Raw genomic sequence first — 16,598 nt, 5'->3', positions numbered from 1 at the left:
CAACAAATAACTAGTCTGAAGAGAGATGAGGACAGAGAAAAGGTCCAGACAGAGAGGCAGGAAGTCCGGTACAGATATTGGTTCAGGAACAGGATCAGGTCCCGGTTCAAGTAAAGATGACTAGAAAGCGAGGCACAGAGAACATTGAAGATCTGGCCAGGAACGAAAGGAGGGCCGGGTGTATACTGTAGGTGGAAACAGGTGAGAGGGTGAATGAGGAGGTCAGGTAAGAAAGTCTGAGGACTCATTATTTGACAGCCAGAGCGACTTGCTAAATAGCCACACAGGGTGAGCGGGAAGGAATGGAGGGAATGTAGGGGCCAAGTCAGTCAGGTTAAATCAACCATGCTCTTTTCCTAAACATTGCCGAAACTTCACTTCCTGTGAAGACATACGTTTCGAAAAGACACAGCACTAACAAGTGGAAACGGACAGGTCCAAATCTGACGCTAGAGGGGTACATAGAGCGGCATAGTACGAAGCTTATGAGTGCTGACCAAGTGTCACTGTTTGAAGAGTTGGGAGTGGGAATGTGGTTGACAATTAATTAAAGTAAGGATTTCATCTCGACTGAATTAATTTGCATAACTTGCATCAATACGAATAAACGATGTACGTTTTCGTGACTCTTTAAAAAAAAAACATTTACAGTACGTTGCTCAGAATCATTAAGAGATGCAACTAGTTGTACCTTCCAGAGACAGTTTCCTCTCTCAATGACCCCTTCCTTGACCTAGCTCCAACATTAACAAAGCCTCTATGGAGGGTTCTTAGGCAGACTCATAATTGAGTATTTTTGGAATGCCTTTCTGATACGAAGAAACACATTCAGATGTTTTCTTTATGGGTAATACTTAATTAAACTAGAATGGGCACTCGGTAGAGCGCATGCCTTCGCATATCACAAGATTGGGCATTGAATTATGAACATTTTGGCATTAGTTGCATGCCAATTGGATAGAAGACGTTGATCTTTTCATGACCTTGACCTTGACCTTTGACCTGATCGATCCCAAAATCTAATCAAATGGTCCCCGGATAATAACCAATCATCCCACCAAATTTCATGCGATTCAGTTTAATACTTTTTTAGTTATGCGAGGAACACGCATACAAATAAATAAATATATAAATACACGGCGATCAAAACATAACCTTCCGCATTTTCAATGTGAAGGTAATGAACCTATTTGGGTGCCATCTAAGATCTCCTATAATTAATGACTACTTTTTGATAAAAAATGTATTGGTGAGCTCCTCATTTAACTCTATAATTATAGAAATATTGTCTGTAACCTCACCGGAGAATCTGAAGGTAAGCCACCTTCAATGGCGTCCCGCATTACTTTTATTCACGGCACTCAGAACTTTTAGAATAGCGACCAGCAAAAAGCCTGCTGTGTTCTGCTAACATTCCTCTGCTTGTTTGCCGATTGAACGGGTCCTCTCGCCTGATGGGCCAATGGTTGTGGTGTGTCGCGTTAAAGATGGACGCGGGAAAAAATCTTGCCTACAATGGCGGGGGGTACTATCTGCAGTGGAAAAAACAAATAAGAACAAACAAATGGGAAAAAGGACCGTCAGAAACGAGGCACAAGACCCATGCATGTCTCGTTACCCAGTGGTGTACTATCACCTTCACACCGCATGTCAAAAGCTGAATCCTCCCAACGTGCACTTCTTTGACTTTGTGGCCAACGTACCCAATCTAAAAGTCCCACGCTAAATAACAGGAAACGGTGGGTGGTGACGGTGTGTGGGGAGCTCACTGTGTGGGAGGCGTAATGAAGGGTGAACAGGGAATGCTGAGCGATGAGTGATCAAGGGCACACACAGGCAGAGAGAGAATGGGGGGGTGGGGGAGAGGGAGGATAAGGGCAACACACAGACAGAGAGATAAAGAGGGGTGATGGACATGTCTCATCCTCTCTCTGACAGCTCCGTCAATAGCCTCAGGAAACACACGCACACACATATATACACACATATACACGTCTACACGTATGCACAAACACGTACTTTGGTATTCTGCGTGTGATTGACAGCTGGCAGGTGCTGAGTGAATGAAGCTGTCAGGCTGGCTGCTGATCAGCTGTGCGTCGCCGTAACAACAGCTGAAGGCTCAGCTTGATGCGTCGCTGCACCTGAAGGTGATCTCTTGTTTTGCCAGAGCGGGTGCATATGTGTGTGTGTGTGTGTGTGTGTGTGTGTGTGTGTGTGAGAGAGAAACATAGATTAAAGAAAACATCTTTTACGTTGTGTAACTATATGTTTTTTGTTCTCTCGTAGATTATTACGAATATCAATAGTGTTTTACAGATTTCAATGTAAAAATAGAACATGTTCCACCTGATTTCGAGGGTGGATGGAAATGTGAGGGTCTTCGCTGTAAAAGAGGGATCAGAAGTTACTGTAAATGTTCTCATTGTGGCCTTCATCATCACATTGCCTCGGTTTGTCCCCAGCAAGTGTGTCATGCGTCCCTGGCTCTCCTACGAGGCTTCTGCTGATTTGAAGCTGGTTGAAGCAAATGCCCTTCATACAGGGAGGCACTCCTCAAAGCATAGGTCACACAAGTAAAGAGGAGGAGAAGTAAAGAGGAAAGGGGGGATGAAAAGAGATGAAATATGTAAGAAGAGATAGAAGACATATACATATGAAAATAAGCAAGACAAGTGAAAAAGATCAAACCTACAGAAGAGGTCATAGTTGTGTGTATTGCAATGCTCCCAACAACTCAAAACAATGGGCCATATTTCCGGAGAGGACATTTTGACATTTATTAAATGAACGTCAAGCTGTATTGAAGAAAACTTAAACCTAGAGATTGAGACCATGAACTCATGTTTCCAATGTTTATTGAATTGAGAAGTATTGGCTCATTTTCTCATAAACATCCATGCAATCAGACCTCTTTTTCCTTCTTCTTTTCTCTCAACCAGAGGAGTTGCCCTCTGGTGGTCGTTTGAATGGATGCAAGTTCAATACACTTCCACATTGGCTTCAGCTTTCCAGCTGGGAGGTTGCTGCCTCTGGGCTTGACATCATTCCTGTTCTCTTCCCTTCGCTGTTCTTCTGGTATTGAACATGTCGGACTGGCCGGAACATGAGGGGGCACCTTCATGACAGCAGGGTCTGTGATTGTTATCAGCCATAAAGCAGATGTCCCTCTGCTGCTTAGGTGTCACTGACATCCTAAATTGAGCTCCTTTACTTGATGACTACCTTCTATTTCTGCTTTCTTTCTCATTTCAATCACCCTCCTTTTCTAATTCTCTATTATTTCTTCCTTTCCCTGATTGTTTCTATTCTCTGCTCGGTCCCCTTGGCTCCCCTCTTCCCTTTTGTTGATCCTTTTACTCGAATCATCCTTCTTTCAAGTCATCCACTTTTATTCCCCTGCTCACAGCTCCTTCCTCCCATTATCCCCTCCTTCCACTGTCTTTGCCCACCGCTTTGTTCCTTCATCCCTTTCTCCCCACACCCCTCAGACTCTCCCCACTCCCCCCCCCTGTGCCTCTAAGTGGGCTTTGAAGAGTTAATGTTGAGACGTGATATCCCACTCGGTGCTGCCTCCAGATATCTATAAAAGAGGCGCAGCTCTCTATCACAGCTTAGACACCAGATGTTACTTGCATCTCCACTCATTGCAGATGTAATGGGCCTGAATGCTGCAGTTTGCGACTTCACTGGCATCCATCCTGTGAGATGCAGCACCAGAGGAAAAACAAGTGAGAGACGCAGAGCGAGAGATAGAGAGAGAGAAAGAGAGATATAGCGCTAGAGAGTGATGTGTAATTATCCTCCATTACCACCAACTCTTTTATTTCCCCCAGCAGTCGAGGAGAATTCCGTGTTGAAATGACAGCTATCAAAGTAAAGATGGGCGTTCTGATTCAGAGACTGAGTGAAGATTCTCTGGAGTGTCATTGTTGGCCTGTGTGTGTGTGTGTGAGTTGGGGGGGCTGGGGTTATGTTAGGTGTTGGTAACAGCTTATGATGGCATATATTGACATTTATACATGGAAATTGAAAAGAAATGTATGCAAGGACTGAGCTTTATTCTTCAGAAGGGTGGAAGATTCTCTAAAACAGTTACGACGAATGATATGAGACATTAGTAAATGATAATGCGTGCATCTTTAAACTGTGATTCAAATCTGATATTAAAAGAAGAAGAAAAAAATTTTTTTAACCTTTAATCGATATTTAAACCAATTCAGGTATTGAGTCCCGATAGGTAAGTGCATGCAAACAGCATCGAACGTGTGAAAGAAGTGGACGTCGGTGACGTCACTCATCGTTGACTTCCGTTCAGATGCCTCCACTTTGCTGTTTTCTTGTCTTGTTTTCCGGAACCAGAAAGAGACCATATTTGTACTGGAGGCCCGTTAGCAAAGTAAACACAAAGTTACCAGCCATAATTGCATCGGTGCATAATTTGCGTGTTCATGTAATTCCCGTTAGCTTGTGGTATTGATTGGGTGATGCACATTTTTGCGGGGCGGAAAACGTGGTCAAAGGAAACAACTAAATGAACAGCCAAGAGTGTTCATTTCGTGACAATCGAACGTTGAACAAGTAATTTTTTTGTCCACATCATATTATTATGATGAGACATTAAGTGGACAAACCTTGTCAAACATCGTCTGTAGATTGTTTGTCAGAGAGCGGTAGTCTCTGACGAACACTGGACGCTCGGCTGAAGCCTCAGCAATGGCACTTTTACACCCCGAAGGTATGATCTGTTTGTCATGCACCACCTTAGCCACAGTAGATGACAAATAAATCTCCTCATCTGCGTCGCTGTTATCCCGCTTCACATTTGATCTCGGAGGATGTGGTCGCAGACAATCAAAATCAGAATTATGGATGCAGTGCAGCTGGGGGGACGTTTTAAAAAACGCCTCCGAGGTGACCAGCGTTCATCTATTTATTTTTATAGGGGTCTCGGTGCGAGCAACAAACTTGATTTATTTCCCTCAGCTTTTAAGGGTGCAAGACCCAGACATTCAGAAATGAAGTGGAACGCTGCTAAGAATTTCAAATGCACTTTTAATACATCCTCCTCATATTGACGTTTAGGTGAGGCTCCGTCTTTTTTATTTCTGTCATTTCTAGAGATGCAGCCATTGGTGTACGTGTGTGTGTGTGTGTGTGTGTGTGTGTGTGGGGCAACATTTATTTCCCCTCATCTTCTGTTGAGAGCTGTAGGTGCGGGGAGGGTGGAAGTGTAATGGTAATCATTTTTGTGTGACTGCGCCCAGGGTCTGAAGTGGATGTTGCAGAGGACTTTTAGATTGATCTTGCAACATGCGCGTGCGACACACACACACACATACACACAAACACTCACACACAAGCCCCGAAGAAGATATGCTATGTGGATCGCATCCATCCCACTCTGCTTGCCCTCCCTCCATGGCGCCATTTGATTAATGATCCAAATATGTGAATAAAAAAATCAAAACAACTCGTCAAACCTAAGGGGTTCCAGAGCCGAAACAGCTTGAGGAAGAAACTACAGACTAACGAGGGGAACCATTCTGCTTTTTTTCTTCTTGCTTTTCTTTTTTACATTACTCTTTTGTTCCCATCTGTAATTTCCATCTCTGATTAACTTATATATTTTCCTATGCAGATATTAATGGGGGAAATATAGTTGGCACTTCTATAAATATTGAACACTTTTACGTTTGGGGTTTTGCTCAATTAAAGTACACTGGTACATAAACATTATAGTATTACATCGTGCTGTATGTGTATTTCTGTGAATGCATGCAGATGATATGTATGTGTGTTTGTGTGTGTGGCACCCCCAGCCCCCTTCTAACACAGTGGACCTGCTAATTGACATTTTCATTAACGGCAAATTCATCTTCCGATTTCTGCCTGCAATAATGACCATTTCCCAAGCAGCGCTATGGGCCCTGCTAATGGGCGTAGAATAAAGGCGCAAACTTGTTTTATTATGATGGGGGTAGAAAATGGAGGCCACATGTACATACGCTCGGCGGTGTCGGCGAGAAGGAGGCGGAGCATATCCGGGATGATGGGCAGAGGTGGCGGGTGATTGAGGCGCACGATCTGTTTGAAAAGACTGCAGAAGGACTGACATAACACCCCCAATTAACAGGACAGATGAGAAGGACATGAGACTGACTGAACTCCTGCATTGAACAACACGCTAAAGCTCTGTATAACTCCCGTGTCTCATGGTGTCTTGTGTCTGAACGGACTGGAACAGGAAGTGGCCATTTGGAGCAGCAGCGTTTTTTTTACAGATGTCCCGCAAAGTGTAATTTTCATATTCAGTGTTTTTTTACTGAAAAACATGTTGGCTGAATCCAAAATTCCATTTGACATCCTACTTAGTACATGTAAACAGATAGTGAGATGTTGTCATTACGAAACCATTAGAATTAGAAATTCATAGTATTTCTTGTAAAGTACAGTATTATATCGTATATATATATATAATATATATATATATATTACAGTATGCAAACACTTGACCCTTCGCTTGGCATTTATATCCAATTATGCAATGTGGAAACCACGACGTTCATCCCAGACAATGGCAAGACTGCCATTAGTTATTAAAAAAAAAATATAGGCCTATCCAAGATTGCTTGCTAGCAATTTTCTTCTTCTTCTTCTTCTTCTTCTTCTTCTTCTTCTTCTTCTTCTTCTTCTCTGGATCATTGCTAACCAGCAGAGCAAAGTGAAGCAATCTGTGAAAATGGGCATCGCGTAGCTTTATGGTGGCAAAACCACCTCAGGGAACATGTTACATTACTGCTGCCTTCAGGTGCTGCTGGAAAAATCTAACATTTAGCATGCGTGTCTTCACTATGTTGTCACATGTTGCTGATATCGGACATTTATTGACACAGAACATTGGGACGTGAGACCGTCCCCCCAAGCCAAACTTCGGCATCGGTTATTTCAGCATTTACTCAATTAATTTAATTTGGGTTTATACAAGTGACAAATCCCTCTGGTGGAAGAATTATGACCCTTGTTGATTGGAAAACCGTGAATCATGAATCTTAAAGGATGTTGGACAGGTCTGTGATCCTCTGTCGGGGGTCACCATGTTCTCACCACTGGACGGGCCACATAAGGGAGCCTGCATGTTCATATTGTCCTCATAATTGTAGCCTACTCTGAAACAGAATATCACAAACAACCTGTTTACTCCACCTGAATGTACGCCATTTAACTAATGAGAGGACATTACAAAAACAAGTAGCCTGTTTACTCTGCCCAAATGCATGTATTTTGGGATAATTTGGAAAGTATTTAACTTTCAATAACGCATAAAACAAAGTGTTTGCAACAACGGTATTTCTCTTCTAAATGGCTCGCTTACCGATTGGAGATGTTGTAAAGTGATGCAGGAATGGCAGCTCAAATGGTCAGGAACCTTCGTTCACTCATAAATGTGCTGCTCTCACAATTTATGGATGAGGCCTATGTTATTTGGGTCGCGATGTTTTTTTGGTTACAAATGAATAAATAAGTGTGTCTCCGGCAAAAGGATTTGGGGGACGAGGGCTCTTTGTCATGTTGTATCTACCGTGGGGGCATAAAAGCCGGCGCTTTTGCTGTATTTCCCTCAAACATCGGGGGCCTGAAGTGTGGATGGCTGCTTTGCGGGAACTCGGCCTCTACCTGTGAGCATCCCACTGACGAGTCATTAGTACAACGATGAGATATCTTGTTAGTCTGATGGGTCGGCCACGGAAACCAGTTGAATGTGTCAAAACTAAGTTTTGAGGACGTTTCAAATTGTCGACTGAAACTTCTTTCAAATCTCTTTTTTTTATGATCCCGAAGTCTCTGATGGTGCTGACACAGTTCCCCCGTGAATATGTTCCCAGAGTTTTGTTTCATTAAGGGATAGCAAATACAGTAAATTATGACAACTGAACTATACAGCTTTCTATCACAGTCTGGAGTCAGTCTTTAACTGTGATCACTCATTTATGAATGTCCATAAATCACACAACTGTTTTGAATGAATCTGTATTCTTGTAGATATTGTAAGACTATGTTGCAATTTTATAATAATTGATTAAAAAACAGCACATAATAAGTGTCTACTGTAGGACTAAACATAATATGTGTGACACCTGGAGTCTGCATTACATATGTTTACATTTTGAAAGATACTTTTTAAGCTAACATTATCTTTAGTTGGTTGCAGTAAATTGGACAATTTTACACAAAACGTGACATATTTCATCTATTTTAGTCAATTCTGAATGAAAATTCTTAATATGTTTTGTTTTCATTGTAGCATTAGTCCTTAATTAAGGCTTTGCAGTATGGATGGCTGCTTCGCGGGGCTCGGCCTCTACCTGTGAGCATCTCACTGATGGGTCATTATTTGAACAACGGGATATCTTGTTAGCTTGATGGGTCGGCCACGACTGCGTCCTCATAAACCAGTTATGAGGACGCACTTCGGACTGAGATCTCCATCAAATCTCAATTGTGTGATCCTGAAAACCTGCTGCGGACACAGTTTTCCCATGAATAAAATATTGTTACATATTTCCCTAGAGTTAAATTTTCTTTTTCTTATCAGATTATGGGAAACCTAATGGAGCCATTTAGGACATTAATTCAATTCAATTCAGTTTATTTGTATAGCCCAATTTCACAAATTACAAATTTGTCTCGGAGTGCTTTACAATCTGTACACATAGACATCCCTGCCCCAAAACCTCACATCGGACCAGGAAAAACTCCCAAATAACCCTTCAGGGGAAAAAGGAAGAAACCTGGAGGAGAGCAACAGAGGAGGATCCCTCTCCTAGGATGGACAGATGCAATAGATGTAATGTGTACAGAAGGACAGATTTAGAGTTAAAATACATTCAATGAATATGACAGAGTGTATGAATAGTTCATAGTAGGCATATTCCACGATGGAGACCTCCACGATCCATCAGGCAGATGGCGGTGGGGAGGAGGAGGGCGGAGTCTCAACAGGACAGTGGCGTAGTCATGAGCAGGAATTCCACGACCCAGACGATCCATCAGGCAGATAGGATCTATGCCGTCTCATAGGGTCCGATGACCCCATGAGACGTAAAGTCAAAAGGACTTCCGGCGAGAAAGCAGAGTTAGTAACGTGTGATTGAGAGATGAAAATTCATCCTTAAGGAGAGAAAAAAGAGGAGATAGGTACTCAGTGCATCCTAAAACGTCCCCGGCAGCTATAAACCTATAGCAGCATATCAAGGGGCTGGACCAGGGCAAACCTGATTCAGCCCTAACTATAAGCTCTGTCAAAGAGGAAGGTCTTAAGTCTACTCTTAAACGAGGTGACTGTGTCTGCCTCCCGGACTGAAATTGGAAGCTGGTTCCATAAAAGAGGAGCTTGATAACTAAAGGCTCTGGCTCCCATTCTACTTTTTAAGACTCTAGGAACTACAAGTAGTCGCATTTAGTGAGCGAGCTCTCTAGTGGGCAATATGGTGCGACAAGCTCCTTAAGATATGATGGAGCATCACCAATCAAGGCTTTGTAGGTTAAGAGAAGAATTTTAAAAGTGATTCTTGATTTTACTGGGAGCCAGTGCAGAGCAGCTAGTGCAGGAGTGATGTGATCTCTTTTCTTAGTTTTAGTGAGAACACGAGCTGCAGCATTCTGGATCAACTGGAGACCTAAGAGATTTATTAGAGCAGCCACCTAATAAGGAGTTGCAGTAATCCAGTCTCGTAACGAAACGCGTGAACCAATTTTTCTGCATCTTTTGAGACAAGATGTGCCTGATTTTGAAATATTACGTAGATGAAAGAATGCAGTCCTTGAGATTTGCTTTACGTGGGAGTTAAAGGACAAGTCCCGATCAAAGATAACGCCAAGATTCTTTACAGTGGTGTTGGATGCCAGGGCAATGCCGTCTACAGAATCCACATCACCAGATAATTGATCTCTGAGGTGCTCAGGGCCGATTAAAATTACTTCGGTTTTGTCTGAGTTTAACATCAAGAAGTTGCAGGTCATCCATGTTTTTATGTCTTTAAGACATGCTTGAATTTTACAGAGTTGGTTGCTCTCCTCTGGTTTTATCGATAAATATAGTTGAGTATCATCTGCATAACAATGAAAGTTTATGGAGTGTTTCCTGATAATATTGCCCAAAGGAAGCATGTATAAGGTAAATAAAATTGGTCCAAGCACAGAACCTTGTGGAACTCCGTGATTAACGTTGGTGGTTATCGTGTGGTCATCGTTTACAAATACAAACTGAGATCGATCTGATAAATAGGATTTAAACCAAATTAGTGCCGTGCCTGAAATGCCAATCGACTGATTTTAAAACCGGCCATCCTGATTTTACCTGAGCGTGGAACTAAGCGCTCAATCAGCGATACACATTGTTAATCTAATGGACAGGAATGTCCGTAAAAATGAACCAGGTTTACTTTTTACATGTTAACATTTTTATAACTTGTGGATTTTATTTCCCGGTAAAATGTGGATTGTTTCACGGCGGCCATTAAAATCTTAGCCACTGAGGGAAGGACAGGAGGATTGCTCTCCTTTCCTCCACTCCTAGCTAGTCCATAATATGGTTCCTAGGTGGGTTGATGCAGAAGCATCTATACACTGTATGGATGCATTCCTATACACATTTGAAACTGTTTAGAACATAAAATATATATTTTTTAAAGGTCCATGTTCGAGTTGCAGGGAATTACAGATTATGTATATGGGTCTTGGAATCTGAAAATAATTTCTCCTCTGAAATGGAAGGCATAAATTAAAGCATATTTCTGGTTTATTAAAACGTGGGTGGAGACTTGGACGTTGATTATTGAAAACCAAAAATGAGATGTGTTTGAGGCTCCTTCCACATCACGTAACCAAAGTTCTCAGATGTACGGCGATGCGTTGACACGTGAGGAAGTGGACCTTTTGAGCTTGTATGATTTTGTTACATAAAACTAGGGTATGACTGCCATCATGTTCAATAAAATCATGTTTACTGAAAAACACAAGTGATTAGATACTCGATCAGTTTTAAACAACCCATATAGAAGAGAAAACAAAAGATGGCCAGTACAATGATGATGTCAACTCCCTAATGTAAACATGTATCATAGTTTGCACACCAACTTCCAAAATGTTCTGATCATATATGATATGCATTTCAAAAACTGATACTAAAACAACACAGATGTGTTTGTAACATCCAATGAGCTAGACTTAAAAGCTGATTCAAAAGAGTTTTATTCAGTGATATTTTCTACACGATACAAATATGAGAAAAAAATCGATAATTTCTCCAAATTATTATCTGTTTACTGAATCAGAAATGATTTCCTACACAAACAATAATATACATTTTCGACCAAACCATTTTTGTGTTTTGAAGTGACTCATAGTCTTCTAATATTTATTGGCTAAACTTCAAACACTTAGCAATGAGGGATTATCGGCAACACGTTGCGAGTGATTTAAAGATGTTATCAAATAAAGCGGGTTCAGATATTCTGGTTGAATTTTTGACTTGTGTACAACATGTCTGATCATCTAACCACTTTGAGTTCTTGCCCCGTTATTATGTTCTAACAATGTTGTCGTGTTTCCAGATTTCAGCAATTACTCAAAAATAATGGTCATCAGACAAAAGAAATAAGATAATCCGCCATTTTCCTCTGTAATTATTCCCATTGCACGGAAGTCGTTCACTCAGATATGTACCACATACATTTAAGTCGTGGAAAGAAAAGAAAAAAACGTCTGCCTCTCTTGTTCTCACACACTCCGGTTACCTCATGTTGACCTCTCCTGACCCCCGATTGGTTGGACAGGAAATGACAGAGGAAGCCGTTCAAAGCGCTGAGACACGAGGTGATGGCCGGGCTCTTTGTTTTTTAATATGAGTGAACTGCTGTCTAACACTCGCTGATGGAGACACATGACCACGTCCACAGCTCCGGGCCATGTGTCAAACACTCTGTAATGCAACACTGGCGAGAGGAAGGAAAAAGCGACTTTTTTTTACGTCGAACGATTCATGTTTGTCTTGACGACATGAATAGATGCATGTGTGTGAATGTTTGAGTGAGTTCATGCATGTTCTAATGACAGTGTGTGATGGTGTTTGTGTCTTTAAACACATGTGGACTGGCATACAATACCTTTTTTATGAGTGCAGTTCATGCATGTGTGTGTTTGTGTGTCGACCGGCTTACAGCCATCCTCTTAGACATGGATACCACAGACATATCGCATCTGTGTATCACCGATTCTGAATGCGTGTGAAAACTGTTTGTATGTGTAAAAAATTTGCTGATAAATGAAATCAAATATTTGAATGTCTTAAAATATATATATATATATATAGATCCGAACAAATAAGTTCAGACATATTCAGATTACCCATCGGAAGCTAACACAGGAGTCGCCTTCTTCGTCTTACTCTGCGGCTGTAGGGTAACGCCCACAATCGCACAAATGTTACACTGGAAAAATACAGACTTTCCGCCCTTTGTCTTTCATTCTCGCCAAACTCTATGAAGAAAAACAACAGATTTACCGTGACAAACATCAAGTTACGATAGGCTACCATGCCAGGCTCTGGGTATTTTGCGCTGCTCACCCTCCTCTAGCTCATTGAGGACGTAAGCTAACGTCTTGGTAAAATGTATCCATGGTAAATATTGAATATAGAAAATTGCAATCTTTCTCTTCTCAGAGAATGCAACAACGTGTTAGGGCGCGATCACAGCAGACGCGACTTTAAAAGCGGCTTTAAAAACGCCTTGGCAAAAACGCACCGGGCAAAACAGCGCGGTGCGCCTGTGGAGCGCCTGTGTGCGGAACCGGGTGCTAAAACTTAATTTACGAGATGGATTCAAGCAGACCTCATGCTCTAGCTGTGTTGCGGGATGACGAGGAAAAAGCCAGATGTTTTGGGTTCACGATATTTAAAAAAAAGGATAGAGTACGGCGAATACCACCATTTATTCCACGAATTGTGTCTCGATGACGAGCGCTTTCAGTTGCACTTCCGACCGAGCAGGAGTCAGTTGGAGTAATGTTTCGATTTAGAATTATAAAGCTCTTCGTAATTTAATACCGCTAATATGAGTGTCTCGTCGAGAAAACAGGAAGGAAAGCCCGCCTCCTGCACGATCCGATTGGCTGCCGTAGGCCTCTCGCTCGATCCGATTGGCTGCCTTGGCCGAGTGTAACATTGATGAACGTTGCGCCTCCGCTCCTCGCTTAAAGTTGCAAATATTTTAACTTTTAAGCGCGCCTGAAAAACGTGTCGCGCGGCATTTAAAAGGTGTGGTGTGATCAGCTAACGAGGTGATTCGATTGCCCCGACTGAAATGCCCCCTGGTAGTGGTAGTAAAGTCTCTCCTCATGTTATCAATCCGTCTGTCGTTTGGTCCGACACTTCGGACTGAAAGCAGCTGTTGGTTGGATTGAACTTTACCTTTGTGCAGACGTTTATTGTGCCGCCTGCCTGCATCTTCATGGCGTTTCAGAAAGAAAGATCTTAACAATTGTTGGATAGATTGCCATGAAACATCTCAAGGCATGGTAATAACTGTTAATCCTTGCTGTCTCTGTTCTTGTGTTGGGGTTGTCTCTCTGCATGTAGCGTGCATCCGAGGAGTCCCCGAGTTGTTTCCAATTGTCTCGGCTCTAATAGGAAGATATTGGAAATTAGTCTGATTCTAGAGACAAGTAAAAAAAAAAAAATGTTCCGCTCTTTATTGCTGTCATGTGGAGGCATCAGCCAGCCTGACACATTCATCTCACTTTATGAGAATGAGCTGGTTTCATGCTACGCACCTTATTCATGTAGCCACAATTATCCATAAATTAATAAAACCTGACTGGTTATTACTTGGAGAAAGAAGGAGAGAGAGAAAGGGGGGTGGTGGGGAGACAGATGCAGAGAGAGGGAATATAAAGGGCTGTACAGTGAACAATCTCCGGATAATTAACAGGAAGATAAACAAAACATAAATTTGGATATTGCATTTATTTGGACTACCACTCAAATATGCGTGAACCACGTTATTTTAATTAAAAGATAAATCTATGTGACATGCTGCATCCCAGTTAATTATTCAGTGCTGTACAATAAAAACGAAACCCATTAAATATGCCACGCACTCTATTTCTCCATTAACAGTAAAAAGCGCTCATCCTGGGGACAACATTTCAAATTCAGCTGCTGGTTTGCCTTTTCCTCCCTTTTCTTGTCCTTTTCATCTCTGATATTTTAATATTTTCTTTAATTTTCCCTCGCTTTGCATTTACATTCCTCCCCAGACCTTACACTTCAAAAAAACATGTGACGTTAGCTTTCACTGCATCTAAAGGTGTCCATCACAAATGGAACTCTTACAGCAGCTCTGCCCAACACCTTTTACTTAAAAAAAATACATTTACCATTGTAAAAATGAATTCAAAAATCCTCCTCAAAGATTGCCGGGACGATGGCGTGATCCCTAAATTCGGTGCTTGCGATCATGCTCCCCCTAGGGGGAATCGTCACAACCTTCGTGGTCCTCTGAGTCTTTCATTAAGCATCATCAACAGGTCAGAATTGTAATTCGTCCAAATCCTGGTTCATCACCAAGTGCCTCCAACAGTAGCGACACTCCCATCAGCCTCAGCTGTACTCTGTGTTTTGGGCTACTTTACAAATGTAACTAAGATGATGAAATAAGACAGTAAACATGGTAAGCATTGTGCTCCTCATCACCACTGTGCTTATATGTATAGGCCTCAAAGCGCTGCTGGCGGGGCTGATTTGTGGAGCTGTCTTCTTAGCGCCACCATTGATTTCTTGTACTCTTGGATTTAGATGCAAGCATCTGGAGACTGAGCAGGCGAGACGTAACATTTACAAGCGAACGTCATTTGAATTAGTACGTGTTTTAAACAAAATAATAAATGTATGGGCAACAGAACACACACATTATCCCTCTGATTTGAGTGAGACGTTTACGTCCCTGGTGTCAACACTCTCTCCCCGCAGTCAGAATAGTTTGTTCTATACTCAGTGGAGTTTGATCGGAGTGGTGTGGAAGGAACCAGACACAAAAAAACAGTGTTTTCCAGAGGTAGAGGATTTTATTGCAGAAAGAAAACACACACACACACACACACATACATTGTACCGCTTTAAAAGCACATCAGAACGTCTAGACCGCAGAAAGAGTTGACAGTCCATGTTTGATACACCCCTTTAGTGGAAGATGTTGTCTTCTGTCAGACTGATAAATAATGAGCTGAGATATTTTTCTTTTAAATATTAAGTGATCTACTGTTAAGGCTAACAGTGTGCAACTAATACCCTCCCCTCACTTCTCCTCCCATTGGCGATAGACATCTTGCTCCTCTAGGAATGTGGACAGTATTTGGACGATGGGACTGCAGACTACACAGTCTGTTGCAAGCTGAAATGAATGGGCATGGTTTCCAATTGCGTGTTGTTCTTTTTTTCTCTACTTCTTCTCCTTGCACCAGTGATTATAATTGAGCAAACTACATGTGCTACTTCAATAGGAAGCTTGACGGAGATCAAACAGCACGGGAACAATGGAATGGATTATTTGGGGATTACAGCAGAGGGGGGAAGGGGGGGGGGAATGGCGCATCACACTCAGGGATGGACAAAGAGTCTAAGACACAGAGGAATCAAAACAAATGGCGCACTCCAGTGTCGAAACTAAAAGTGGTTGCCTCATCTGAGCAAGATGATGAAACCGTGCTGATCCGCATGCTGTATTTGGTAAGATGGAAGAAGCCGGGGTGCCCCAATAAAACTTTTTCTTTTTTTGTGTGTGCATGTATACACAAGCACACACTCATCCAGACAAGCAAGCAATACAGCCACCAAAAGCACAGTAGTGTGTTAAAATCTACAGACCCTACACACTCTATAAGGCAGTGAGAACCATACTGTCCTGTGGAAAGTAAAATAAAGTCTTTAATGTACTGCAAATACTGGCCAGAAAGTTCACATTGTTGCAATCAATCACAATCAACACAACAATTACACAAAAATATATCAATTTACCATATATATTTACTCCTATTTCCTTTTTCTTACTCTCCCCCCGCCCCCTCCTCTACACTTCCTCTCTCCTTATTTCTCTCTCCATGTGTGCAGGAGGATTGTATTTCTCACCCGGTTGTTGTTGTTGTGCGAATCCATTGTGTGGGACAGTAAATTCCTTTGGGCAGAGCTGTGGCTCCGGGGTTTTAAGAGTTTTAGCCGTCCCCGCCACTGCCTGTGTGTTTGTGCGGGAAGATATTGACTTTCTGCAAGTCCGGATCATTTCTCTTTATCAGAAAAAACATTAACACACAGACACACACACACAGTCCTACAGTGTGTGTGGGCGCGCGCCCCCCTGCACCCAACCCCCCGACCACCAATACCGACTCGACACAAAGCGCCACTTACGATCTTATTTCCCTGCGCCCGGTAGCACACCATGAGCTGCCGGCACAACTAAGTACAAACACAGACACTTTGATACGTTTGTCTTCCGCCCTTGAAGTTATAATAGCTTGATTTTATGGGATCAATGCATGCT

This window comes from Pseudoliparis swirei, chromosome 4 (genome assembly GCF_029220125.1).
Source record: "Pseudoliparis swirei isolate HS2019 ecotype Mariana Trench chromosome 4, NWPU_hadal_v1, whole genome shotgun sequence".
Lineage (NCBI taxonomy): Eukaryota > Metazoa > Chordata > Actinopteri > Perciformes > Liparidae > Pseudoliparis > Pseudoliparis swirei.
This window is presented reverse-complemented; position numbering follows the sequence as displayed.